At 39.3% G+C, this 26180-nt stretch overlaps 2 non-coding genes and 1 pseudogene across 2 annotated transcripts; 2 read left to right on the top strand and 1 right to left on the bottom strand.

Moving 5' to 3' along the window:
* The first annotated feature begins 242 nt into the window (after positions 1–242).
* Positions 243–14544, top strand: LOC109090078 (annotated as a pseudogene).
* Positions 14545–16263: 1719 nt separating this feature from the next.
* On the bottom strand, positions 16264–16337 carry trnai-aau. The gene has a single exon. It is a non-coding gene; the product is annotated as a tRNA-Ile (tRNA).
* Positions 16338–16679: 342 nt separating this feature from the next.
* On the top strand, positions 16680–16751 carry trnap-ugg. The gene has a single exon. It is a non-coding gene; the product is annotated as a tRNA-Pro (tRNA).
* The last annotated feature ends 9429 nt before the right edge of the window (positions 16752–26180 follow it).

Below are 26180 nucleotides of genomic sequence, written 5' to 3'. Positions count from 1 at the left end.
TTGTACAAAAAGTGTTCTAATAAAGTATGAATAAGTTGATTTTATTAAGTAATTAATTAATGGACTGATATCAAACAGTTGCCAACGCCACTATTTGACCACCTACTGCTGATGTAACCTGCCGGAAATGCTTTTAAACTGGTCATACGCTTTCTGAAGAATGGGATCCAAAATACTCTGACTGAGATGAATCAGAAATCCCAGCCACATTTATATGCTGTTCCTTTTCAGAAAGACCATGTATGATCTGTCGATTCGGTTACGGGCAATGTGACGTGAGGGAATGTGACTTGGAGGAGGCTCGAAGCTATATAACGCACAAGCTGCTGCTCATCCTTTTCGCCAGTGGAGTTTCTCTACGAGCTTCTGTACCACACAGCGGCAGACGGGAACCAAAACACATGTAAGGTCACTCTTCCTTCCGCAAACCCAGTCTACATCCATCTACACTCCGACAGTCTGCATTTGCTTCTTCTTGACTTCTGATTACACGGAACATGGCCTGTGAAAATGGGCTCTGCGGCTCGCACTCTGTCAATTTTCTCCCTACTGTTTCATCCCCTTTGCAGTAAATGCCTACGTGGACTTTGTGCGGACCGTCACTAATGCTGGATCTTGACTAAACATTCACATTCGGTCGTCAAGAAAGGCCGTGTTCTTCTGTGTACACTTGTGAGACGTTGTCATTCTCTGGACATTAGGTGTATAACGGCTCAATAAGAGTAAGTTTTCCTTATCCCATGTGTGTGTAGAGCTCGCGCTACTTGTCGTACGTGTACCTATCGGCGCAACGCCGCAGCTCAAAGTTGATTGGAGTTTGGTGTCTAGCCACGACACAGTTTTTCATCGGCCTCAAACCCAAAAAAACTGTCAGAAATTTTCCAAACAACACACCCTATTAATGTCGATTAAATTATGTAACACCCAACCATGCTCCGAAGTAAAATGGTTGATAGAGGTGAACTTTATTAAGTGTTTAAACGAGCACATCCGTCTTCACTGCTCCGGTAGCCGTTAGCCTGGCTTGTCATGTGTTGACGGTCGCGCGGATGTATACAACAGAGGTCAAAAATATTACATACGAAACTCGTTTTTACGCACACAAAACATTTCTTTGTTAAATTTGTTAAACTATTTTTCCAGTTGCTTTTTTTGTGTCATTCTAAGAGCAAATGTAAATCCGCCATATTTAAATCTGACATACGCAGGAATGGCCACGTTAGCAAGTCGCGAGAGCCACTGGGCCGTTACAGCAATTTATTATAGTAATTTATTTTTTATTTAGCATGTTTCAAAGTCATTATATACACTTATGTTAGGGTCATCACCACATATCTTTGTACGCGTGCTAATAACTTAACTATTTTGAAACTCTTGTAGGAGGCTCACTCTAAATAACGACCTGGAGTTGATCATCCTTGGTTACTCTTCTCAAATTTATTTTAATAAAAACACATTGCATGTATTTAAATGGAGATTTATGCATATTCATAGGAAATGCAAACACATATGCCACGTGTAAACTAAGTTATGCAACTGAAATTGGTTTTGCATGATTGGTGACAGTCCTGCTGTTTTTTTTTTTTTTTTTTTTTCTCCCATCCTTTTTGTTTTCTGTGTTGTTTTTAGGCAAAAAGCTGGCAGGGCGACACCTACGGGCCAGCGTTACAGGACGGATTATCTGGTAACCGACCCATTAGTGGTAAGGTTAATGACCACTGTCTTTGTTTTTACTTGATTGATTTTACTTGACACGGCCTAATGTTTGCCTTTGAACCACAAGATACGTGTTTGTCTTGTGTTTTGTACACATGGGTCAAGTTTTTACGTCCACATTTATTGAGTGATATGATTAAAAGTGTTATTAAAATCTAGTTCATTTGAGCACGTGAAGGATTGTTAGTGTTCAGTTTGTTAATCAATATACCCTTGGAGTGGCTGATCTGCCTGAGGCGCTGTACTATCAAAACTGTTTAGCTTCGCGGGTCTGAGTTGGTAGGGAGGCTTGTAGAGGAAGCGGCCCTGGAGAGGGGCATGCAGAGAAAAGCACATTACAACGCCCTTGTACTGTGAGACAGGTTGGCGTTTGCATTGTGTGGGTTTGAGGGGCAGATTGTCAGAGTGAGCTGGAAGGAATGTTGTAGGACTTAATACGCGAGTAAACGTCTATTGATGATAATATCCCATTTTAACTGTATTCATTCTGCTCACTACCAGTTTCGGCTACCCTAAATTACATTGTTTGTTTTAAGACCTGTGTTAGTGCTTTGACGTTCGAATTGGATACATCCAAATGTGTGTTCTTTCATGGAACGCCAGGCTGCAGGGCTGTAACAGTACCATCGCGTTTATAATCTTGGTCTTTTCCTCACTTCCGTAGCTGGGTGTTAGGCGGAGCAGTCTGCCAAGTGATGTTTCACTTCGGTGTGTGGCGTGCCATTTTTTCATATTAAATGTGAACTGTGCATGTCCGAACTTTTATTTACAAAGTAGAATTGGGGTATCTGTTTGCTGCTCTACATACCCTGGGGTAACAGAAAATAAGGGTTAGTAGTGGGAAATCCTCTTAGCTTTAGAGCTCATTCAACTTGATGGGTTAGAATCAGCCCTTGGTCAAGTTAACAGAACATGCAACTCTCTAATTGGTGCACTTCTAAATGAAATGGTTATTGTAACCCAGCAAAAGCGGAGAAAAAGTGGGATGGGTCTCTTGGTCCCCCCCTTGTTTCTTGGTTTTGATTGTGGCATAATTTAAGAATGCGTTGGGGTTTAAGAGCGGACTAAATGTTTGGAGAAGTCCACACAGACATCAGCAGCGAGAAGTCTGTAATCTTCATCACAAAAGTGATGTATGAACATTGTGATACCTTCTCTGAGGGTACACACCAACTTACATTTAAACTTGCTTGTATGAGTTATTCCTAATAAGATCAGGCACCTGCATATGGGAAGTGTTTTTATATATATATATATATATAATATATATATATAAGTGTGAAACGGTTTCACAACTCCACCCATGTTGATAAATGTGGATTGTCTTAACTGTCAGTGTGTATTTTGTTTAAATCTCTGTCGTAAGTGTCACAGATACAACCAAACACTGTTCCTTATGCAGTAATCATGTGCTAATCTCCTCTCTTATTGGCACACCTCGGACTCGTGTAAAACGTGGGATTCGACCATGAAGCTTCAGTCCCTTTACTTACGACAAGGAAGCTTTAATGAGCATCGCTAAGTGGCCTTCAGCCAGAGCAGGTGAAGGTATGGTGGCAGTTTCTTGACCATTGCTGAACTGCCGGGTAACTTTGCTTCCTGGCAAAAGTGAATGTTTAGTTTTGTACCGCTGTTCCCCTTTAGCTGCTGCGGCCGGGACCTAGTGGTGCTGAAGATGAGGCTAGCCTTCCACCCTACAAGGATGGCTTTCCCCCTCTACCTGAAAAGCCATTTGCCAAGAGGGGGGTACAGGGCGCTGGAAATGCCTGGGACCGTCTAAGATCAAACCTCTCAAGCCTCATTAATTTACCCAGGTACAGCGATCCAGCTTAGTTTTACAGTCACTAATTCGTACCTGGGGAATGTTGGATTCAAGTGGTTTGACAGGTTTCTGCTTTGGATAAATGCAGGTTTTTCCATGTGCCTCTGGAATGAGCGCCAAGTACAAGGACATTAACCAGTTTGGAGAAAGTAGACACAGTCTAAAGTCATTTCTTGATATTTTTGCACAAGAACTGGAGCCCCACCTGGAACTTCCATGGCTAAAGGACCAAGGCCTCTCCATATGTTCTCTGGGAAGCATTGACGCTGTCATGAACCAAAAGGCCCGCAAAGAGATTGTTGTCCCGACTGCAGACATCAGGGTAATGTGATTTTTTTATTTATTTTTTTTATTAGTTTTTGTATTCTATCAGTCCGTTTCAACATGGAGGCCACAAGATTTTGGTATTTCGGTATTTTTTTAACACTCATTTAAAGTCAGTTGTTAAAACAAATGTAAAGAAATTGCTAAAAAAAATTCTTTAGCTAATCTCAAAATGGACATTTACTATTTAAAACATCTTATTTTATTTTTTAAAATGTGTAGATTCAATAGTATAAATTTCTCATAATATAATGATTTATTGCTAGGGGTCTAAAAATACCAATGAAAATAAGGCTATTAGCTTTTCTGTATACAGCCAGAAATTTTGTGATTATGAATCTACTAGGTATCCTTTTGTTTATTGACTTGACTACAGGCTTCAGCTACTTGTGGCCATCCCCAAAGCACCATCACACATCGCATTGTCATCGGCAAGAGTGGGAAAAGCTGCAGGAGCTCGAGCTGAAGACTGCCACCCAAGATCCAGATCCCCTAGAACCCTAAGGACCCTCAGTAACACCTCATCAAGATCCTCTGGAAACCAAGGAAGGCTTGGAGAAGGACCAAGCACGAGATCCCTGCTCATCTCTGCTGTATCAGGTCTGGCAGCCTCATGTTAGGCTTTTGATTTTCCTGCTAATCACAGTTACGATTCTCATTATGTGAGATGGTGCTAATTATTTATTTACTGATTTAATTTGAGTAATAAATAAACCTAGTAAATGATGATTTCATTAATTTACTGCAGGATAAGCGTGCTGTGGAGAGAATGAACATTGAAAAGGTGTATCACCCCTTCATCACTGGAGCTTATAACAAGCTGGTGGGGGCTTGATGCGGAGAAAGGAGCCCTCATTAATGTTCCTCCACCAAGTGTGAACAACACAGAGATCGTGCAATCACTGGGGAGAAAGAGCAGGTGGCCTGCCCATAGCCAAGATCAAGAAGATTTATGAGGAGGAAGGTGAGCAAATTGACAGAATTAATTAATGGACTTTTGTTGACTCTTCAAAATCCACAGTATGCTTTTGACCCTCACTTTTGGCCGAATTTCTATGTGAACAAATAATGAGTGACCTGAAAGTGGACCTGTGGACGAATGTTTTAAATGTGGCCTTTTGATCATTTCAGAAGAAGAATGCCACCACTATTGCAGTGGAGGTGGTGAAGAAATCTCAGCAACAAGTTATGTAATTGGGGGGGCCTAAGGGTAACACCCTGCAAGAGATCCTGGAACAGGACCGGCCGTCTCCGGTTGATATCCCAAACCCTCGACAGCAGCTCCAGAGACTGTAATCCTGCGTGGGGGAGCCAGAACCGGCTGGGCCAGGCACTCACTGAAGTGTCTTGCCAAGGTAAACAAGCTCGTTTTCCTCCCCCCTGCATTGTTTTCCGAAAACGAAATTTCTTCCATCAAGCTCTCTTTATGCATTCTTCTCTTTTGGCTTTAATTTTAGAAATGTCACTGCAGATATGCTATCAATTTTTACTGTCTATCAACCTTTGACCTTACTTTCTTTGGTACAGGCCCAACAGCTACACGTGTGTCCCTCAGTCTCTGCTCCCTCTTTGGCTTCACTCATCGTTTCATTATTGGCAAGGAAAGGACAAAATCTGGCAAAGATCCACGCAGCAACATGCCCAAGGTGAGCTCCAACTTTCCGCTAATGTTCGGAGTTGCTAAGCAAGATTGTTTCTAATTGTCCTTGCTCAACGAAGGGAATGTGTAGATGGTGGACTTATGTTCAGCAGTATGTTTTTTGACCAGAGGAACATGTCAAAGTGGACAGTAACAAAGATTGCAGTATTTGCGCCATCCAGCACCAGGTAGTTCAGAATGACAGTGGCCGTCTAGCCAAGAAGAACACCCCAAGATTTACCAATGCATTAGTTTTTTTTTTTTTTTGGTGTATTGGTCCTACTAAAATGACAACACAGCCAGCAATGCCTACTGTATACAAATCCTCATGTTGTTTCTACCAAACCCATACGGCTTCTGTTTTGTCTGCTTGAAACAAATATTTAAAGAACCCTGAGATCTGTCTGTTCCTCTATTGAAAGAAAGAACACCAATCTGATGCTGCAAAAAGTGCATGAAAGACATAGTAAAAGTAATCCATATGAATCATTTAATCAAACATGTTTATATGGTTGAACCGCCCCCCCCCCCCCCCCCACCCCCCCCCACCCCCCCCCCCCCCCCCCCCCCCCCGGTTTAATTATATGCTTTTATTCACATGAACATTAATTAATGCACGTGTGCAATCAAATTAATAATTAAATTAAAGCTTCAAAACGTATTTGATTGAGAACATCGCCGTAGTTAATTTGCCCATCAAGAAAGTACAACACTACCTTTATTACCAATATTGAATGTTGGTGTTTTTTGTTAAAATGTCAGAAATGCTGAAATGAAATTTGTTTATCCTATAAAGTGTCTTTTTTTAGAAAGACTTCGAGTGTGTGATTCCACATGGATTACTCCTAAAACTTGTTCTATCAACTGTCGTGACGTATCAACGTTTTGGTGGACTCAGAACATTCAAATGGAGGGACCGAAATATCTTATTTTTTATTAAACATCTTCCCTTTTTGTTACAAAGATGAAGGACAGACTTATAGGTTTGGAATGACCATGAAGATAAGTAAGTGACTAAACTTCTAATTTTTTGGGTGAACTGACCCTTTGAAAATATGAGGCCAGTTAAGACAGTGCTTTGTGGTTCTCAACAGGTGCACATTGAGTTCACCTAGGGAGAGGACCAGATTCACGCTGGAGGGTCCCCACCAAAGATGTACAGCTAGTACAACGGCCAGATTGAAGTCATCGTTACAGATCTGGTCAGAACTTTAACTTCCCTATTATTTGACAAATGCTTCCACTTGCTTTGTTATATTTTGGACATTATGTGGATTTTATGTCTAAAAATTTAAGCACATGACTTTTCATGTTTCTTTATTATGATTAGCCGAACTGGGATACCACTGAGATTCGGTGTCGCCCAAGTTCCACCGACACTTAATTGGAAAAGGCGGCGCAAACAGTGAGCACAGCTGTTTTGATGTTTATAGCGGATATTATGTGAACACATCCATGTGCCATTCATAAACCCATGTTTTTTTTTCCTCCACATCTAGTTAACCGCATAAAGGAGCTCCCCAAGTGTCAGTCAGCTTCCACCGACAACGAGAAGAGTAACATGTCCGTCTCGAGGGGACCCCAGGGGGTGCAGGAGCGCAAGGAAGGAGCTGTAGCGCTTAAGTATCATGCCATGGCAAGTTGGATTATGCTTTGTAATGGAATAAAAGAAGTCTATGGTTACAATTCACTCTTCACAATGTTCTTGTGAAGTTAGTTTACTTCGTTGTGTGTTGTATCGCCTGCTTTTGTTTTAGATGATTTTACTTTAGTTTTTCACTGTCTGCAGTAAATTTTGTTTATGTCATACTTAAATTGGAGTTAGATACATGTGTAGCTGGTGGAAAATAAACATCCAGAGTCTCTAAGCAGCCTCAGAGTATAAAGTCCTCTGGGTTACCTGCCTGGCAACTCTTGACTGAAAGCTCTCGAAGAATGTCAGTGATTTTAACAGGAGAATGAGGCGCATAAAGAACTAGATCATTGAACATACGCTTTCTTAATGAGCCATCATTGGACAGAAAGGGGAGAACATTAAGGAAGTTCGGGATAATAAGTCTGAGGTAAATGTTTTAAGATGCATGCATTTTTTATGCAAATGGCACATTTCTGTGTCTTACAATGAAAAAAAAACAATAAACTTTTCCCCCCTTTGCTTTGGTCATCTCAATCCCTGACCAACGCAGAAAGGGACATTGTACAAAACTATGGACCTCGCACTGAGGTGGAAAAAATGCACAAAGTTTAGCAGCAAAATTGTGGCGATGAAATGGTAACATACATACATACTAATACATACATTTATTATTATGTATTATTTATTTTTTATTATTATTTAATGTACTGTATTATTAATTTCCTGAATTTTCTATGCTCGAGTCAGTCACCAATTCTCCGATTCAATTGCTGATGTTGGGAATAGGGCTGGGTATAGTTCAAATGTTTCTCTCTTGTGATATGATGAACCTTGACGTTGATTAATGGTTCCGAACAATAATCATTTGGATACCAATGTTATGAAATCTTTTTTTGAACAAGACTTACATCATTCATTACCCTCAAAACTTTTATTTTATTTTTTTTTTAGCTTGTTGACGTTTTTTACCAGACGCAAAGACTCATTTCCTGAGCCAACTGCACAATGGAAAAAGTTTGCAACAAATCAGGCAAATGGTTTTTCATTTCTCCACAACCTTTAGGCTGTTTTAGTTTAAAATGCAGTGCTTAAAATTCATAATTTCTATTCTTTTTCCACTGATATACTGATGAAGCATTAGCTGCTTCTTGCGCTGTCTGCATGTGTTCTCTTTCGCGATAGCCGCTCTGACTTCCGATTCTTTATGTCAATCATTATGACATGTTGTAATATCCCGCCCTGTCTTCCCTATGCATGAACATCATTATACACTTAACACATTCGAGTTCTGTACGTAAGAAAAACCCATAAAAACCTTGCTACAGATAAAACACAAACGCTAATAAAACCACCGTTACGAGACCAGCATTTGATTTGGGATGTGATTTTCATGAGACTTTGCCTATTTTCATATTAACACAGGCGTGTTTACAGGAGAAGAAATGCCTAAACAGGAGTGTAGCGGATTATCTTGATTATCAAAGGCTCACAAGTAACATGTTCAGCAACATAATATTGCCCAAAACACATTAGATTGCCCAGTCAAGTTTATTGTAAATAACTCAGTGAGGTGTGTTTTAAAGTGAGTTTTGAAATGAACAGCATAAGTATAGCAATCTTTATAAATTGTCTTATTTAGCGTGATTGCTACAGCATGAATGGTCATGTATACAGGTTTCTTTTAGTGTAGTACAGACATATCCTTAAACAAACTGTGGTAATACCATTATGGATGAGGATCGTTTTCATTGTTAAAACGGGGAAAACGCACTAGTTAAATGCAGCCTTGCATCTATGGAGACTATAGCCTTATGTGTGAGCCACATCTCTGGGTGCCGATTGGCATAGACTACGTGTGTTCAGGCTTGATGCTTTGCTACCAGACTGATCGGATTTTGGTGAAACTCCATATTGCACTACGTCAACTGACGGTATTCATACATTCATACAAAATGAGAGACTAGGACAGGCTGTTTGTTTGTTGTTTAAAAAATGAGTATATTTTGGACCTTACCGTCATTGAAATGACAATTCAATTTTTAGCGATTTCCTACACCGCAACTAAAACTGAAATCTTTTACGTTCTTTTCCAGGTTGAGAACAGCTTTTCTGTTTCAGTCCCCATTTTCAAGCAATTCCACAAAAACATAATTGGCAAAGGAGGAGCAAATATAAAGAAGGTAAGTAGTTACTTTTTAGACTTTCATCCATTCTCAACCTGTTTACTAACTGGCACTCTCTTTCTTTCTCAGATCCGTGAAGAGACTAACACCAAGATTGATCTGCCCGCGGAAAACAGCAACTCTGAAATGATTGTCATCACAGGAAAGAAGGCAAACTGTGAGGCAGCAAAAAACAGGATTCTAGCCATTCAAAAAGAACTGGTGAGGGTTTATTTATTTTGTATTTCTGTTAGGGATGCTTCCTAATAGTCAACTAATCGCTAGTCGACCAGAAGAGGCTTGGTGGCCAAAATTTTATTAGTCGCTTAGTCGCAGAAAACAAACAACAACCCAAGTGAAGACAAAGTGGGAAGTCACTAAATAGATTGTTAATGGCTAGTGTGATGGTTATACAGTACATCAGGCAGGACATCCAAAACGCTCGCGTTTTCATTCATCGACCTCAAATATGTATTTATCTGATGTAAGTAAATTAGCAAAATTTAATGTCCGCTCAATGTAATGTTAACCTAGAGAAATGTGCTGCTATTCAAGTCAGTGTGGAAGCTGAACAGTAGCTCAATGCAGACAGGATTGAAGACTCTATTATTTGTGTGCTCTCACATTAAAAAACAAATCGAGCGCTTTTTATAGTGTGGGTAAAAAATGAAAGCAAGCAGGATGCGCTTTCAAATGTAAAACAAAATCAACCATGTTTTGCACTCAAGTTCACAGACCATGTCTTTACCTTACAGACATAAAACGTATATCTATAAAGAATGAAATGTCTACTTTCAAATTAACCAATTCAAATGGAAAACAAATTCTCTGATTATGCAATCCGTATGAAACATGCACACAGGCGCTTAAACGGAAACAAAGAAAGCACTAGTTTATTAAAATGTTAATGCAGTCTCCTTACTGTTTTTCACTGACAAATTCACAATCATTACTTCTACTGGTGTGCTGTGGCAAGTTTTATGTGTGTTCTTGAGCGCTTATTAGGCTATGAAGGCAATTAATTAAAGGCTCATTGATGATGATTTAAATGGTTTTATTAATAAATGTGCGATTAGCTCGACTAATGCTTAAAATGAACTCGTAGTCAACCACGCAAAAATCCTTAGTCATAAGGACAGCCCTAATTTCTGTGACATCAAGTCAAGTTGTTCTTTATATTACTTTTCAGAAGTATTATTTACCTATTCAAAATATTTCTGAAGTTGATCGTTGACCCTGAAGACTGAGAATTGGCTGTGGAATATTTAGCTTGCCTAAAAAACTTACATAAAGGAAAAAAAACAAATGCAATTAGCATGAGGCTTATTTCAAAAACTTTACACACCCCAGAGTTTTGAATGGTAGTGTGTATATAGCAGGAAACTTATCATTTACCCCCCCCCCCCCAAATATCTGTGCAGGCAAATATTACAGAGTTGGAGGTGTCCATCCCCTCAAAACTACACAACTCCCTAATTGGCTCCAAGGGGCGTTTTGTGCGTTCCATCATGGAGGAGTGTGGTGGTGTGCACATCCATTTCCCAACAGAGGGCTCTGGCATTGATGCAGTGACAATCAGAGGCCCCGTGGAGGAGGTAGAGAAAGCTAAGAAACAGCTGCTGTCCCTGGCAGAAGAAAAGGTATGTCTAAATGGATGGGTTTCCTTGAACTTGAAACTTAAAGCCAGTGATGCTGATGTTCCGCTTGCACTCCGGATATCTTAGTACAAGTTTCCAAACTGCTTTTAACACAAGGCCAGTCATTAATGCTCTAAAAATTAAATTAAAACTACTTAATTTATTGTATGACTAATATGTTTGTGGTGGGGTGTTTTTTTTTTTTTATTATTATTTTTATTTATTTATTTATTAATGATTTTTTTAATTAGTTTTGATTAGCCAAACGAAAGGCCACACAGTTTGACCTTCGGTGCAACCGATACCACAAAGTTCCCCTTATTGAAAGGCGGTGGCAATTCCGCAGAGGTGCGGGACAGCACAGTGCCAGCATCATCTTCCCTACTGCTGAAGATGAGGATCAGGGCTGACAACGGTCACGGTACAGAGGAAGCTGTAGCAGAAGCACAGAAGGAGCTGGAGGCACTTATTAAGAGCTTGGTTGGTCCCCATGTTCATCGTTTTTTACCCCAACAAAAAAATTAAAAAAAACTGAATGGACTAAAATTATACCAAATGATTCAAAAAATCATAAAACCAAAATCATGATAATCATTATAAAGTATTACATGATCTCATAACCCAACGAACCAAAGGCACCATCGTTTCTTCGTGTTGCTTGCCTCGTCCAAAACCCCTAAGGAAAGATCGCTGATGAGTATGGTGGCGTTATGGTCAGCTTCCCCCGAACTGGCACACAGAGCGATAAGGTCACCCTAAAGGGAGCCAAAGATTGTGTGGAGGCAGCGAAGAAACGCATTCTGGAATTGATTGAGGATTTGGTGAGTAGATGTAACAGTCTGCAATGCATTAATGCAATTCTGATCTCAGACAGTTCAGTTATTGTGCTATTTTAAAGAGGTAATGGACTACATGTTCTGCTTAATCTACAGGATGCACAAGTGACCATGGAGTGTGTGATCCCTCAGAAGTTCCAATTTCCAGACCATAATGGGGCCTAAGGGCTCTCGCATACAGCAGATTACTAAAGACCACAATGTGCAGATCAAGTTTCCAGACAGAGAGGACCAGCAAGGTAAATATTATAGTGAATATTGATAATCAAAAGGTCATATCATGGAAAATCGAATGTTTCTTGGCTTAGTTTTGAAATGGAAACCACAACTCTCCCTTGTACAAGAAGACCACACACTGAAGCTAAAGCACAAAAATGGCCCATTTGACAACATTGACAAACTTTTAGACAACATTGATGCTAGAGACTCCAGAACCATGTGTTCATAAATATTCAACAATACATTATTGTTCAGGTCACTCAATAGTTATTGAGGGTAAGCTATTTCACCTAATTTTTTTTTTTTTTACATTTTAATTTAAATACTTTTAAGGCATCCTGCAGTCCCCTCTGAACATCTACATTTATGTGTTTAGCAGAGGCTTTTGTGGTCATAAACAAAATTACAAGCAAATTATTATTATTTTTTTTTTTTTTTTGTGGCAAGTCTCTAAGATCAAATCTGCAACCTTTCTGTTTTACTCAGCTCCATCAGCTGATGCTCCAGTTCAGGAGAATGGTGAGGCCAATGGAGAGGTGAAGGAGCCTGCTGATCCTTTAGTCCCAAAGAAGTGTGATGTCATTGTGCTGTCTGGCCGCAAAGAGAGATGTGAAGCTGCCGTTGAAGCACTGAAGGTGTGAAAATTTTCCTTTTATGCAGTAGTTCTTATCTGTATGTTCTTGGTCTGTTTTGTCAAATGCTATAACAAATATTTGTCCTTAAGGCTTTGGTTCCTGTGACCATTGCAGTGGAAGTGCCTTTTGAGCTTCATCGCTACATCATTGGTCAGAAAGGAAGTGGAATCCGCAAGATGATGGATGAGTTTGAGGTTAGTCTTATCAACTGATTTCAATGGAGCCATAAGTCTATTTCTGCATTTATCAGCAGTTAATTCATATAAATGGCTACAGAGATGTTGCATTTATAACTAAAAGTTTTTAACCGTATCTTATAGATTTTCTTTCTGCTGTCCTGACAAATATATTTTCCTCCCAGGTTAATATTCAAGTGCCTGCTCATGAGTTACAGTCTGACATTATCTCCATTTCTGGCCTGGCCTCCCATCTTGACCGTGCTAAAGAGGGACTTCTTGAGCGTGTCCAAGAGCTACAGGCCGAACATGGGAGGATAGCGGTAAGTTTGACAGCCTGAATAGCAACAATGAAACATTGTAAAATGATTTCCACTCTGTAATCACACATTATGTGAATTATTATAAATTGATATTTTTGTCCACAGGCTCTCAGGAGCTTCAAGCTGATCATCACTGTGGATCCCAAGTATCACCCAAAGATCATTGGACGCAAGGGTGCCATAATCACCCAAATCCGCAATCAGCATGAGGTCAACATTCAGTTTCCAGAGAAAAATGATGAGAACCAGGTAACAGGCTGGAGCCTAAAAATGACTGATTTTTCTTCACAAATGTGTTTTTTTTTTTTTTTTTTTTTATTTTTTTTCCCCCTTGGGGAATTCTAGACCAAGAACATTTTTTTTTTTACCTTGATTTGGTTTTCTAGGATCAGATTACCATTTTCTGGCTATGAGCAGAATGCTTTGGCAGCACGTGATTGATGCATTCAGACTATAGTGGGTGATCTGGAGGAAAAATGATCTCTGAGGCACCTCACCCTGGACAGCAGAGTCCATGCCGCATCATAGGGGCACGTGGCAAGGGAATCCGCAAAATTATGGATGAGTTTAAGGTGAGATGGTAAAGGTGTCACATCTTCAATCACTTTCATACAAAGTATTTGAGTTCTATCATTTAGTTTTTTTTCTTCTTAAATGCACACTTTAAATAACCTGTCTGTACATTGTTTTACCTTTTTTCAGGTTGATGTTCGGTTCCCTCCGAGTGGAGCTGCGGATCCCAATTTAGTGACTGTGACTGGTCGTCCAGAACAGGTTGATGAAGCCATTGATCACCTTCTAAACCTGGAGGAGGAATATGTAAGAATTCTATACTTTGGCAGAGGAAATTTCAATTAAATGATTAATTTTAGAGTATTAAATTGGCAAAAAGGAAATTTATTTTTTTATTTATTTATTTATTTATTTATTTATTTATTTTTTGTTACCCTCAGCTGTCTGATGTAGTTGGAAAACGAAAACAATGTGCCTATATGAATGCCGCCCCCGGCCCGCACCCCCCCCCCCCCCCCCCCCCCCCCCCCCTATCCCCCCCAAGAAGCCCGCCACCCGCTTCTGGTTCCACTGCCTCCAGCATGGAAGAACCTCGAGGCCCATCCAAGGGCTTTGTTGTGCGGGAGGCTCCTTGGGCCAGTGGCAATGAAAAGGTAAATAGTTTTTAGTATTGTCATGTTGTGGTAGGAACGTTGTAATCTGTCATGGATTAATGAATGAAATTAATGTAATTTAACCCCTTTTTTTTGTTAGGCCCCTGATATGAGCAGTTCCGAGGAATTCCCCAGTTTTGGTGCACCTGTGACTAATGCGAGATCATCTCCATGGGGACCCAAACGCTTTTGAAATGCGTGTCCTTCAGTGGTTATGTTGCATCCTCCTGGTTCCCCTTACTATAATCCCTCACACCCACGTCCACACACAACACATCACCAAACCAACACATCTCACAGCAAATTCCCCCACCAAAAAATTTCTTCTACTAAAAAGGGTTTGATGATTTCTCAGTGACCCTTGTAAACATTATTGTAGGTGTGGCCTCTACCAGGTGTGGCGCGTGCCTCTCCTACCAGGGTTTCGCCTGAAATTGGTATGAAATAAGGCGACTGTTTGCATTTTAAAAGAGAATCACAAATTGAAGGAAAACAAAAGTAGTCCTGGCCGTGTTTCAGGACATCTGTAACAATCCAGGTTTAAGTGATTTTTGATATGAATTCATTACAAAAACATTATTTCATTACAAAGGTTAATTCTTGGGTTTATTAAGCTGCTCTGTCTCATAGTTGCCTTCGCAGTGGGGTTTGGGGAAAAATATACTGTATACCTCTGAAAGATGTTGCTTCTGTTTGAAGTCAGATTTATGACTAGGAAAATGGGTAAACCAGCTGTACTTTTGTCTGGTTCCCTAGGGTAAGCCATTGTGTGGCAGACATTTTGCTTGTCTCTTTCCCATATGAAGTAGAAGTCCCACTCTTGGAAAGTGATTCCATGCAGCCTTTACAGCTTTTCATCTTAAAGAGGGACTCTTCACTACAGAAGTATTTTCAAACTGCCATTTGCTTTGGAAGTCCCAGGGATGTAATCTCATGAAGTAGAAGTCCCAAGGTTCCCAAAGTATCTAAAACGTACACTAAACTGCTTCTACTTTTTCCATTTTGTTTTTGATATTCAGAAATCATGTTTATTAAAGATTATAATATTTGGAAGGATGGAAAAAAAGACCATTTTGTGCCAATGAAATGTCATGTAATGTCGTGTTACTCATTCTTGCTAATGGGTCCGTGTCTAGCCCCTTTTTGTCTTCCAATTGTATGCAGGTGGTCTGAAACATAGCAATGGCCCTTTAATAGCGTATAAGAATTATGCAAAAAAGTCAAAGGAAATGATTATGAGAAAACATGGAAGTAACTGTCCAAAAAAAAATAAAAAAAAAAATTGAAAATGTGTCTGCGACTTGTTACGGTGAGACTGTTTCTTACACATTCACAAGTAACAATGAGAACGTAACATGTATCTGGTTAAGTTAAAGAAAGACACTCTTGACATTGTGGTGAATAAGATAGGGTGTTGCGGAAAACTAGCAGATATTTTCACCTGAAAAAATGATGTATGTCAGGATAATAGACAAGAATATTTCATCATATATTAGCCAAGTATTTCAACTGCCTGTGTGACTCTTTAAAAAAAAAATTAAAGTTATTCAGTGTTAATTTGCAGAAAAGGTAAAATACACTTTAGTTGAAAAAGATCTACTCCGTTGTGCATAACCATACGTAGGTTTTAATGTTAAGACAACATTAATAATCATTTTAATTTTCTTTTTAAACTAAGCAAAGAAATTTACATGAAATTCTGGATTTAATGTTTTGTATAGATTTTGTACAAGTGTAGAATTTGATAAATTACTAAAAACGTCTGCTAAATGACTAAATGTAAATATAAATGCACTTGTCATAAGTAGTATAAATATTACTGATGGGCATGAATATGATTTATGTTTTATTGAATCTTTTATACTCATTAACTCATAATATATGAATCCATTTTTTTATCGATTACAGTAAATATTTGTTTTAAAACATTTATATGCTTGTACATGTGACAGAAATAAATAACAAAACACATTGGCCCGTACGGGGATCGAACCCGCGACCTTGGCGTTATTAGCACCACGCTCTAACCAACTGAGCTAACCGGCCGGGACATGAATTGGTGATTAATATAAATAAAGGGTCTCCTCTGTGACTTTAATTCCCCTATACTCTGTGACTGTACACGTGTCTACACCGGACGCGAGCGGAGTGGAGCAGCGCGATGCGACGCGACACGACAAATCCCCGACAGTACACTGCTGCCTCGCTCTATCTATGACGCGTCCAGTTTTGCGGCGCGACAACTGACGCATCCGGTGTAGACACGGTGTTACAGTATTTAAGCTTATTATACTGTTATAGGGTCTTTTTTTGAAATATAAAAAAAAAAAAAAACCCGGGACGTCAGGGCGATTTCATCATAAATACTAACTAACAGTTCAATAGTATGGCTCGTTGGTCTAGGGGTATGATTCTCGCTTTGGGTGCGAGAGGTCCCGGGTTCAAATCCCGGACGAGCCCGTACGTTTTGAAACGTATGGGAAGAAACGAAGGAAAGGTCATGACTTTATCATATGTTAGCGTGCACTGTAAGATTGGTCTGCAAGAAATAAGTGTAATGGTGAAAAATGGGACTGTTTTACTGAATCAGATGAACAAAGGCAATTCGTATCACTGCTCTTCAGTGGTGTATAAATTACCTGAAAGCCAAACTCAAGTAAAAGTACAGATATCTTACCAGAAAGTCAGTGGCGCCCCCAGAAATTTTAATAGGGGTGGCCAGATGAGGCCACAGTAAATCTTGGGGTGGCACATCAAAAAATAAATAAATAAATAAAGGGTTTGCAATATTGACAAAAAAATTATATCTCTGTGATTTCTGGGATTTTATCGATAACAAAAATTAGACAATATTTGTGCTGTTGTGTGTTATTGTGGTATATATTATTTCTCAAGTCTGCTGACAGCTGAGGCCTTTTTTTTTTTTTTTTTAACCTTTACGCCATTTTTTTCTAAAAAGTGTGCACCATCTTTTAAGTCAGACACTTGCAGTTGGGCTGTTACCAAGCAAATGCAATTCAGTATCAACAAAATTGATCTTGCAATGCAGAGAAAACAGAAACTGCATCTGAAGTGCCATTTAGAGTTTTTGTTTTTACACACTGTTTAATGGAGCTCTGACGCGGGGACTCACGGAATACTTTAACCTGGAGTTACAAATTAATAAATAATGTTTTGATTATTTTAAACATAAAAACACTTGCAAACTGATGTTTGAAATTGTTCTAAAATGAAATGTACCTTAAATATGAAATTAAAACAGCCGTACTGTAGGTGGCAGCGAGTCACTGTTAATAAGTGTCATTGCGAATGATACAAATCATTTAACGGTTGATTCATTCAGGACGAAAAACACTATCATTTTGCTCAGAGAACGCAAAGAACAGTGGCTGTGTTTGGAATGATTTTTGTTTTTAGAAATATGAGCGCAAAAACTTGAATATGTTGTCTAAAACGTAAAACTTTGATATTAACTTCTTGTTATATTGAACTGTTGTATGAAATCAATGGTCAACATTTGCAATTAGCAGACGTCTGAGAGAAAACGTCACTCTTCGTGTGTATAGTAACTATATTAAATGATATAAAATTATATATGATCTACAAATTAATAGATTACATTTAAAATAGAGTTTAACCCTTAATAGTAGCCACTGCAACTCATACTAGGGGTTGGCCACTAGGGGTGGCAGATTTTTTGGCCGACCCCTTGGGGGCGCCCCCTGCAGAAAGTGACTTTGGCTAGAAGCATGAAATCACCACAGGGCTCGCAAAATTTCTAAAGCTTCCCTTGTAGCCCTTCGGCCAGGTACTCTTGAGGTAGCCCGAAAATTAATTGGTTAACGAGCCCAAATATATATATTTTAGTAAACATAGAACATATATATATTTTAAAACATAGAAAAAGTTTAAATGTCAATCAAAAATATTTTTAATACACAAATATCAACAAAATATAAAGGGAAGGCATTTTATTTCACTATTAACAAGGTATCTGCAGAATTAAAAAAAAAAAAAAACAATTAACGCAATTTATGACTCATTTTAAGAGCTGCACAAGTGAAATGAACACCGGATGAGTGATGTTGGACAATGTCTATGGTAACTACAGTACTGATGAGCCATAAATTACATGATTTACAAGTTCAGATACAGGTTTTCACAAAACCAAAAATCTTATAACAGCATTCCAGCCTTTAGACCCATTTTTATGTAAAGGGATAAATCAAGCGTATTAAATTTATGATGTCAATTTTTAAAACCGTAAAAACTATCATTGTCTTGGGCTTCCTTTGTTTAGATTTTTTAGAAGGCACATTAACTTCTTTCTCATTTACAACTCTATGTATGGAGGAATTATTTTGGTCAGATTATAATGAACCGATAAAGTCTAAAACTAAAAGTTCTTAACCAAAACTAAAAATCTAAATTTGAAACTTAAAGTCCAAGTCGAAAATTAATTTGGTATTTAGGATTGGGCATTGTGGTATTTAGGATAGGGCATTTTGTATTTAGAGATTGTTGGCTTTTGTATTTTAGGGATTGGGCATTTTCTATTTAGTGGTTGGGCATTTTGGTCATTTAGCCATTTTAGGATTTAGGATTGTGGCATTTGGGGATTTAGGATTGGGAATTTGGTATTTAGGATTGGGCATTTAATCATTTAGAGCCATTTAGGATTTGAGGATTGGGCATTTGAAGATTGAGGATTGGGCATTTGAGGATTGAGGATTGAGGAGTGTATGCACAATTAGGAGGCGTTGCCCAAATACTGGAAGGCTGGGTTTGAAATGGCTAGGTGCGCAGAGGCACCTTTATGGACAGCATAGTGGAGCTCCCAGTGCTAATGTGGAGCACACTGTAATGAAGGGAACACTCCTACTTTTTGGGACTTTAGCTTATTCACATTATCCCCCCGAGTTAGATGACATGGCTTTGTACATTTGTTATAAATTGGGTGCCAGAGGTCCCGGGAGGGAGCGTAAATACCAAATGCCCAATCCTAAATACCAAATTAATTTTCGACTTGGATCTTTAAGTTTCAATATTTAGATTTTTAGTTTGTGGTATTAAGACTTTTATTTTAGACTTTTAGTTTATAATCTGACCAAATAATGTCCTCCATAGGTTCCCTTCAGTTACACTTCAAATAAAAACATATCCTTGGCCGTTTTGACTTGAAATGTGCAGCGCTCATAATTTATCAATGACATCATTGCCTTTTGAAGTTTAATCCAGCATATCGCGATTTCTTGTCTTCCCATCCCCAACTATAAGATCCTCTTACAACATTATAATTAAGACATTTACCATTTAACGTATTTAAAACTTTCTATGGCCTTAAGTTTGATACTACTCACTTTAGGAGTTTTTAAGGGACATGTGGGAGATCTGCATTTAGATATAGCCCTCGGGCAGAGTGGTGTGATATATTTTTGGTAGCCCGACTGGAAAAACACAATAGCCCCCTGGGTGGACGTTGGGCTAGCGATTTTGACGTAAAAGTCTTAAAGAATGTGATATTTATTGTACTTAAGTACAAAAAAGTATATGGTTTTTTTCCTCTCCTCTCTTAAACGTACTGAAAGGGATAGTCACACCAAAAATGAAAATTTGATGTTTATTGTGCCTTACCCCCAGGGCATCCAAGATGTAGGTGACTTTGTATCTTCAGTAGAACACAACTGAGATTTTAACACAAACCGTTGCAGTCTATCATGGTTATAATGTAAGTGGATGGAAATCATGGCTAAAACATACAATTAAACTAAAAATAAACATACACAATTAAAACCAAATTAAACCCTGCGGCTTGTGACGATACATTGACGTGTAAAGACACAAAACGATCAGTCTGTGCAAGAAACTGAATAGTATTTATATTGTTTTTTTACCTCTGATGTGCTGCAATGCCTGACTGTCTGAACTGTACTGAGCACATCCTCGACACAGCCTGCATGTGAGGCGTGTTCTTCTTCTTCTTGCTTTACGACGGATCGCAGACTTAAAAGTGTATTACCACCACCTATCTCTCAAACGGACCATTGACAGTCCCAGTTGAGATTGTAGAGTGTAAACTTACCATCATAGACAGCACTGTGGCTGCAGTGGAGTCATTCAGATTCCTGGGAACCACCATCTCTCAGGACCTGAAGTGTGGACAATCACATTGAATCTATTGTTAAAAAGGCCCAACAATGGTTGTACTTTCTTCGCCAGCATGAGGAAGTTTAACCTGCCACCAGGAGCTGCTGAAACACAGTTCTACTCAGCCGTCATTGAGTCTGTTCCTGTTCACTTCAAAAAAACTGTCCGGGTTTGGTTCAGCTACAAAATCAGACATCAGAAGACTACAGAGAACAGTTCGGACTGCTGAAAGGATTATTGGTGCTCCCCTGTGCACGTGCCCTTTCAAGAACTGTATACATCCAGAGTGAGGAAAAGGGCTTAGAAAATCACTCTGGCCTCCCTCACATCCAAGTTATGCCATCTGGCCAGCGCTTCAGAGCCGCAAATACCAGAACAGCCAGGCACAAGAACAGTTTTTTTTTTTTTTTTTTCCCCCAGGAAATCTACCCTATGAACAGTTAAATGTTCCCCCACTTTATGCAATAAAAATGTGCAATAACCTTAGAATTTACTTGTTACCACCTCCATCCTAGTAACATCTCTGAATCTCACTCTATTCTATTCCATTTTATCATCTATTGCACAACTGGTCAAATTTTTTTTTTTTTTTCAATATATTTTTCAATACTTGACTATTTATATTTACATGAGTGTATTTTTTATTTTTTTTTTGTCTGGTGTGTTGTTGTTGTCCTCTGGAACTGGAGAAGCTTATGTCACTAAAACCAAATTCCTTGTATGCGCAAGCAATAATGAGTCGATCAGAATTTAGAATTTTGACTGCAGTACCCATTTCATGCGCCACTTGCTGTCATATCTCCTGCAGGGCTGTAACCCCTAGCATCAAGATGCACATACATTCACTTAAAGTGAGGCTTGTCATATTTCTGAAAAATACTAAAACACGTGTTTGGATTAAAATAAAAATGGATGATAAATGGATGCTAAATCTTTTGAATGGAATTAAATAGCAAGTAATTGAGTGTTTTGTTCATCATATTGTTTTCCTCATGGGTGAAAAAGCAAACAGTGCTGTGGTCATGAAGTCAGTTTGAAAGTCTGGTGCTGAAAGGACATCACTGGACCCCTTACTGGACCCCTTGCAGTTTGCTTACCGAGCAAAACAGGTCTGTGGATGATGCACGGTCCGCATGGGATTATATGCATTATATCCTACAACATCTGGACAAACCAGGTACTTATGCGTGGATCCTGTTTGTGGACTTCAGCTCAGCCTTCAACACAATCATCCCAAACCTCCTCTTGTCCAAATTAACCCAGTTCTCTGTTCCCACCTCCATCTGTCAGTGGATCACCAACTTCCTTTGAGCTAGTGAGGCTGGGAAAATTCTCATCCAGCACCCCACACCATCACCCCAGGGATATGTTCTTCTCCGCCACACTGTTCTTCTCTCTCTACACAAACAATTGCACTGCAAAAGACCCCCTCTGTCAAGCTCCTGAAGTTTGCAGACGAAAAACACACTAATCAGCCTCTTACAGGACAGTGACGATTCTGCTACAGACAGGAGGTTAAAGAGCTGGCTGTCTGGTTGTACATCTTAACAACCTGGAGCTGAACACACTCCAAAACAGTGGAGATGATTGTGGATTTCAGGAAGAACCCCCTGCAACCTCCCCACTCACCATCATGAACAGCACTGTAGCAAAAGTGGAGTCATTCAGATTCCTGGACACCACAATCTCTCAGGACACGAAGTGGGAGAGTTCCACATAGACTCCATTGTCAAAAAGCCCGCAGCAGAAGGCTGATACTTCCTTTGCCATCTGAGGATGTATCAACTTGCCACAGGAACTGCTGATACAGTTCTTACTCTGCCGTCACTGAAACTCACTTTTTAACTGTCTGGTTCTGCCTCAGTTACCCAAACTGACCGCAGAAGACTAACTCCAATAGATCCACACTGCTGAGCACATCACTGGTTAAAAGTCCTCCCCACTCTCCAGGAACTGTACTCAGCCAGAGTGAGTAAAACATTGGGCATAAATCATTCTGACCCCTCCACCCTCCCAGGCCACTTCGCATCGTTTAACTTTGGCCCATCTGCTTTGTTGCTACAGAGCACCAGAACAGCAGGCTAAGAATAGTTCCTTCCCTCAGGCAATCCATCTTATGATCAAATACCTTTACCAATATACTCACACCCAACTATTTTATACATTTATTTATTTAACACACCAGACTTTATTTATGTACTAGTGCATGTTTCCGTGTATTTGTACATCACAGACTTGTCACACACAAATACCATCTATGTCTATTTTATATAGAGTTTTGTTTTTCTCTTCTTCAAAACTCTTTGTCTGCTATTTCCTCCTGTTATTAGTCTGTTTTTACTCCTGGGTCTTGTCACTGTCATTCCTTTTGGGCTGTGTAAGCGGTCCTGTCACCATACCAAACTTCTTCATACTGTGGAAACATACCTGGCCACTAAGCTATTTCAGATGCTCATCGAGTCTGAAATATTCACGAATACCCATTCTAGAGCCCTTATAGTTTGTCAAATAGTAAGGCCATTATGGATATTGTATAAGCACTATATTCCTGCTGCCTGTGTTGTGTTTGTGTGTGCCTGGATTGCACTCGTCTAAGAGTGTTCACTCACACTTTGAAAGGTCTTCCCATCTTGCTTAGTACTAATACTTATTTTTAACGGATGCAATGGTTGCTCTCATATGAGCTTAGAGGCAGTAATAATCGGTCCAATTAATATAATTTCAGAAACGACAGCTAGTGGTAGAGAAGTAATTTTCCACACCTCCTAATTCGCGAATGAAAGATGATTGGTCATCCGGATTAAGACATCGAGAGTAGGTGATTTGAGGGGAAATGTCATTGGCGGGGGAAGTAAAAAAGAGTGAGGCCCAGTGGCAGCAGTCGGCTTGTCAATCCACGTGATACTGTGCCGGAGGAAATTTTGTTTTTGATTTTGCGAGCGCCCGCGGCACACTGGACCAAAGCAATCAGAGGAGGAAGAGCAGATGGCGCTTTTAGTCGGCGATGGAGAGCAGGCGCCAGACTGCTGGGTGTAATCCGGACTCGGTAAGTGTGGTGCGGTATATATATATATATATATATATATATATCTATATATATATATATAGATTATAATACTTACATGCTATATATGTACGTAATATATTTATCGACAACACACGGTTTTTTGAGATTCCCACAGTTGACTTGCGCTCTGCGAAAACATATAAACCTCTCGCTATTACTACTTGAACGGGACTTTATATTACGAATTTGGGGTGAAGGTGTGGTATTAAATCAAATGTTGGTGACAATCTTATTGTGTATAATAAATATGGTGTTTAGAAATATTTAAATACTGCCAGATATGCAATTATTTATTAGAACAGTGGGCATTTAAAAACACCTTAGCACGAGAGCAGGCTATTCGGTGTCAGTGGGGTGCAACACTATTTAATCGATATGCCCTTTAGATGGCAATGTTACCTATACTTTGGTGCGGATAGGAGGGGCGACACCACAAGCGCAATAGTGTTTTTTCGGGGGTTACACTCTGACAGGTGAATGTATCAAGGGAAGGTGTTTTTTGAACGTATAAGATGCATGCACCTACAGTTTTGACTACCAGGACAGGAGAATGCTCTGCAAAACCGCGGAGATAAGAGTAGGATTAATAAATGTGTGTAAGTTGCAACACGGGGAAAAGGTAGGTGTTAATTAGGAATGTCTAATTGAGGAGAAAACAACATTTCCGTGATTTCTAGAACATTCAACAGAAAGTCCAACGTCCACAACTGGGATTTATAACTTATTTATTTTAATTAGAATAAAAATGAATGAATTGGAAACATACAGAAAATTTAATTAAACATCATGAAGATTTTTTTTTTTTAAATAAAATTATTAGTATATAAAAAGTATCGTTATATCCTGTGTTTATAAAATTCAATTTATAGTTTGAGTTAAATTTAGCGTCATTAAATAGTTTACCAATACCTAATGTGTGCTAGTGGGAGAAAAAGATCTGTTTGGAAAACAGAAATTTACACAATATTTAATTAAGACAGTTAACCAGCCAGTGACAAACAACTAGTTCCCACTCTATCTGTTTTGTTTTATCATTTGTCTGCGTCATTAGTACAGATAAAGCTATGTTGATATACTTGGTTATGATAATTGTGTATGCTTCAAAATACCTATGTGCCTTTCATTTTAGGGGTTGAACACTGGAGCAACAGTGAAGAACTAGAAGGGTAGTAAACAATAACATATATCTTGTTTTTGTAACAGTCTTCATGAAGAGAGAATATTGCAGGTCAGAAAACACTTATTTAGCAGGTTTCTCTGTCAGAGCAGTGCCTAATGACAGCTGACTGCATGTTTTTGAAAAATGATGACAAATCATTGATTTCAGCAACAACCACCCATCATGCAAGTAAATTGATCCACGTCAAAACTATTTGCATGAATCTCATTTACACGAGTCGTATTTATACCAGATAAACCTCCACATTCTAATCTATTTCAGTAAATAGGTTTTGTGTAGTAGAATGTGCTGTCCTAATTATGTCGAATTTGCTTTGAATGCCCGACAACACAAAGTGAGACCGGCTAAGCTATTCAGCGGATGGGTTTCCGACCAATCTGGGTAAAGGGCGATGAGTCCACACAGTACAATAACAAACACCTGCACCATTACGTCTACTGTGTCTGAATGGTACAGAGAGCAATCAAGAAGAGAGAGAGACGACCTATTCAGAAGGAAATCACTCCTCGGGGGCCGGTATGTTATGAAATATTGAAAGTACGTCTTACTGGAGGCTTCTAGAAAAGGATTAATCATTTTAAATGCCCACTGAAATTAAACAGGCCCCGAACAATAATTACTTCTGCTTGCTGTTGCCACCCATGACGGGGGCCGCGTGACTTAACCTGTGTGTCCAAAAGGGGGCAGGCAGGAAGGATGTGGGGTCACACACCAAAGTCAGTGGAACTAAGACGCCAAAGCTCTATTCTTTTCTGTCCGTGTTCGCTCTGTTCTTGAAAGAGTTCCACTTTGTTCTCAAATCCCTCCTGGGGTTCACCCTTTCAAGAAGCAAAGCTTGAAAGTGATATTTTCAATCAAAATCATGCCAGAGGTACATCATTTTTTTTTGTTGGTATATCCTGCTTACTTAGGTTTAGGGTGGATCATTCATGCTTACATTTTAATGTAGTATGTCTGTGGATTACATTCACAACTCTGTCCTGGAGGGGCTGGTGACCTGCAAGAGTTTTTAGGCTAATCAAACACACCTAAATCAGCTAATCGTGAGGTCTTACTAGTGTTAACTTGAAACTCCTACCTTGTGGGGGGGGGGGGGTTGGTTTTTTGGACAGCAAAGTTAGGAGCTGAACTCTTGCAGGACACCGGCCCCCAGGGACACGAGTTTGGACACCCCTGGATTAGTGGATGCAGCCAGAAGTTTCCATACAAAATCACATTGTAGAAATTCATACAAAGCACCTTGTCCTAAATAATTTTCTCATGAGATTAGGGTTGGAATACACCCTCTCTCTTCTCTCTTATTAAACATGATGTTTGTCTTTATATGTCAGAAGCCAGTAAGACGTTTTGGCAAGTTCCTGTCCATGTTACTGATGGATTCATATGTTTGTTTGTTTCTTCTTTGTATACAGTATGTTGTGTTGTACAAATCAGTGTACTTTGAGATTATGTTTCTTTTTTTTTATCTGTGTGTGTTGTTAGACAGTGAGTACTG

The sequence above is a fragment of the Cyprinus carpio genome, chromosome A6, assembly GCF_018340385.1.
Source record: "Cyprinus carpio isolate SPL01 chromosome A6, ASM1834038v1, whole genome shotgun sequence".
In the NCBI taxonomy this organism is placed as follows: Eukaryota; Metazoa; Chordata; class Actinopteri; order Cypriniformes; family Cyprinidae; genus Cyprinus; species Cyprinus carpio.
This window is presented reverse-complemented; position numbering and strand designations above follow the sequence as displayed.